This window comes from Apis dorsata, unplaced genomic scaffold, assembly GCF_000469605.1.
Source record: "Apis dorsata unplaced genomic scaffold, Apis dorsata 1.3 scaffold_452, whole genome shotgun sequence".
Taxonomy (NCBI): Eukaryota; Metazoa; Arthropoda; class Insecta; order Hymenoptera; family Apidae; genus Apis; species Apis dorsata.
In genome coordinates this window covers 146,042-150,119 of record NW_006263697.1, presented here as the reverse complement: position 1 = coordinate 150,119, position 4,078 = coordinate 146,042, and the positions used below count along the sequence as shown (strand labels likewise).

General features: G+C 29.6%; 1 protein-coding gene across 4 annotated transcripts in view; it reads left to right on the top strand.

Annotated features, from left to right (window-relative positions):
* LOC102671182 (pleckstrin homology-like domain family B member 1) overlaps window positions 1–4,078 on the top strand; it is a 71,548-nt gene that overhangs the window by 63,547 nt on the left and 3,923 nt on the right. The window lies entirely within an intron of this gene.

The window sequence follows — 4,078 nt, the reverse complement described above, 5'->3', positions numbered from 1 at the left end:
CAAGGGAAAAAAAAAAAAAGAGAAAAAAAAAAGAGGAAAGTTTATGGCCAACCATAAAGAATAGCGTGGATCGCTTCCTCGAATAATTATACGGTCTTTGGTCGACGATCGTCGATCATGCCTCTCCTCGTGTTCCGCGAACGAGCCGATCTTCTCTCGAGTGTGATGACCGCCTTTTCCCTTTTTACCGACGATGGAAACGCGTCTCTTATTATGAACAGAGGATGCATTTGTTTTTCAACGAGGTTATCGAGCGATTCGAGATTTTTCTTAGATGAAGGAACGATGTGCAGCTTGATTATGATTCCAAATGTCTGTATACCGGGTGACTCGAAACGTTTCGGTACGGAAATTGATCAGTTCTTGTTGTTAAACATTTTTGTTGCGATATTTATGAAACTTATTTAGGGATATCCGTGTAATCGAAATTATATTAATTTATTTTGTATAAAATCATAATGTATTGTTATGCAAGGTTTGATAAAATTTTCTTTCAATAATATTGAGAAATTTGTAAATATTTTAGGTATCATATCGTTTATTATCGTTTATTATTAATAAGTATAAAAATAATAAATAACATTCATTCTTTATAGTTATATAATATCTAATCAATTATCGTTATCTGTATTTATATTTTTATCATTAATATATGGTATTAATATAGTATTAAAAATTATTTTTTGGTACATATTCTTCGAAAAAATATTTTCTTGATTTCTTTTATTCAATCAATAATGTATCGCTTGAAATTTTATTCTTGGGAAATCTTTTTTCTGTTTCCATTATTTATTATTAAATTATTATTAACTTCTTCTATAAAAATAATAATACACAAAAACAAAATCGTAAACTCAAAGGATTATTCAAAAGTTACAAAATTTATTTCATTTCACTTATTCAAGATATTTCTTTAAAGTGCTACGAAATATTACTCCACAATTTTCCATTTTTTTTATTCTTACATCTTCATATTTTTATTTCAGGAAAATAAAAAAAAAAAAAGAAAAATAACTTCGAAGAATTTTCAAAATACACATTACATTCTTGTCCTGCAGAAAATTTACAAACAATCATTTTAAAATTTTACACAATCGAGATACGTTTTCGTTTACATTTTTTCCCCCGTAAAACTGAAATTAAATTTTTGGACCGAGTCATTTTGTGGTTTTCATTAACGATCTTTGCTCCACATGCTGCGTTTTCATGTAGGGATTATCTTTCACGATGCTTGATTTATAATAGCGAAAAGAGAAACACGAACCTTCAAACGTGCATTTCACAAATATCCGCACATTCTGGAGCAAATGTTTTCGTCGTCACCCGTTTTATTTTCGCGACGATAGTTGCATATCTAGGACTCGATGCGCAAAGGTTGCAAAATCGACCAAAATGGGATCATCGGTAGAAATAAAATTTAATAAACTCATCGAATTGATTTTTTTAAAAGAGAAGAAGACACAACTGATAAAGAACAGTGTAAATGTTTGAGATTTGATTATTTTCAGAAGAGATATTGTATTATTTATTCTCATATTATAACATGGAAAATTCTATATTGCCACGAAATGAAATTTTCTTTTATAATATAGTTATTAATATAAATATACTGGAAACATTCTTTCTTTAAGATTAAAATCAAAGAAAACAACCTGTAATTTTACAAATGTCAATTTCAATACGAGCAAACGATTTTTTCATTGATCATTTTCAAACAATAAAATCGTACATCGATGATTCACTTGTATCTTCCATCCATTTCAATGCAATTTTCGAAAGAAAAAGAAAGAGGAAGAAAAAAAAAAACAAATGAACAATTCGAAAATTTTCACCGTTGCTTACGCAACCCCGTGATCCCTCGTTGGAAATTTTTTCGAATGCTCGATATATAAAAAAAAAAAGACTGGAATATAAAAGACTAGTGACGCAGATTCCTCAAATACTACGCAGAAAAACGACTCTGTCTTCCGTTTTGTTGAAACACCAAGCGTGGTCACCGGTGGTTGCTACGTACAATTTTGCTCATGAATGAGCCACACCGATTTCCCGTGCGCAGAAAAAGATTTCGTGCAAAAGGGGAGGGAGACATCACGTTTTAACCCGTGTACCAGCCTGGTGAACGCTGGTACGCGGACATCAGTTCCTCACTGTCGTTCATCCAGTTTCGAATACGCTCTGCACGTTTGGTCACATTCAGAGTGAAGCTACTTAATTTTTATCACTTGAAAATCAAGTTTATTTTCTAATTTCTTCTGATAAATCGAGAAGAAAATTGAATATTAATATTGATTAAAAATCATTGGACGAGTTGCAGTCTTGTTGGGTATTGGATGATAGATATTTCGTTTTGTAATTAGTATATTTATTTCTGCTATCTCGTTTTATTTATTTATTTTTTTTTTTTCGTTTGAGAATACTAGTAATAGTAGTATAAATTTATATTTATTGAAAATGTCTTTGATGTGGATGAGTTATATGAAGAACAGAAGCAAGAAGAAACATGTTCGTAGGCGAAGAGTAAGTGATAAATAAAATATTTTTATTGATTTTTTTGTTTCATTTCTGTGTCATATAATTTTGCTATTGTGAATATGAGATGATGATTGTTGTATTATATTTAGATATTATATACATAGATATTTTTTTATTTTATCAATGAAAGGATATAAAACATTACATATGATTGTAAAAGCAATTTTCATCTTTAATTTCCATTTATTAAACTTATTTATAAATTTATATACTTATTAATAAATTAAGAGAGAAGATATAGCTTTTATATCCTTTACAAGCTTTAATTTAGTATTTTATATTTAAATGAAATATTCTGTATTTAATTACTAATTATCTTTTCTTTCTTGTTTTTTGATTGTAAAATATAAAATTGGGAGATAAATAAATATACCACGCTTTACTAATGGACAAGTCATAGTCAAAAAGTTATACATATATTTAATCTCTTCAAATTGTCTTTTATCATTTTTAATGTACGATTATTTTAATATACAATTCTGCTTTTTTTTCTTTTTTCAATTTGAAAATGTTTTATATGAGAATTGAACATTGTTCTCCATTAGTATTGTATAACATGGGATAAAAGAATGAAAAATTACATTGTTTAGAAAATTTATGAGGCTCGAATAATAAAACTGTTATGTTAGTCGATGATAAAAATAGTGATAGACACAAAGCGGCAATATTTGAGGTATAATAGTAGATCCTATATTTTTAGATTAAAAATGACAATGGCGTGATCCACAATTTTTACATTCTTCTTCTAAAGATAATTCCATATCAATAACCATAGAATTTAATATCAAATTTAATATAATACGTTAAAATGATCTATAAATCGATGTGATAAAATAAATAAATAAAACATATAAATAATAAAAATGTTAGAACAAAATAGGACAACTACTCTATTCAAACTTTGATTTCGCTAAAAACTTATTTAAAATCTATTCTATCCCTTGTCTATTAGTCGCGTGACGCGTGTATTTTTGAAAGGGTTGCGCGTTCCAGCGAGACAAAACGGTTCATGGGACCCTTTTTAACAAATGGAAGAAGGAAGACAAAAGGCAATGAATTTCTCACCCACACGCTATTCTTTTTCCATCCCTTCCCTTCTTTCCTCTCCGTTGTCCCGCTCCGTTGCACAAATTTTTCTCGTTAAACGTGCTTAACAGCTCGCTGCAGGCCGACGAGCCTCTGTTCGAGTTATTTCCAGCAATCCATTAATTCCTGTCGTTTCTTGCCACGAAATGAAAATTTACCAGACCGCGAAGAAACTTCGAAACTTTGTCACGACATTGAGTCGTGAACTTCGAAACGAGAAGAAGAAATATGGAGGAGACAAAGTTTTTCCCTTTAATTGCCTTTGCTCTTCTATAGCGATCGATATAAATTATATCTTTGAAAATTTTTCTCTATTTTCGATTTTGAAAAAGAAAAGATTTTTTTCTTTTTCTTTTTTCTGAAAGAGCAGAATAAACAGGTGTGGCTTGCACGCATACTCTCCTCGATTTGGGATTTATAAATATAACCGTGGCTTAGAAATCGAGTAATGTGTATATAT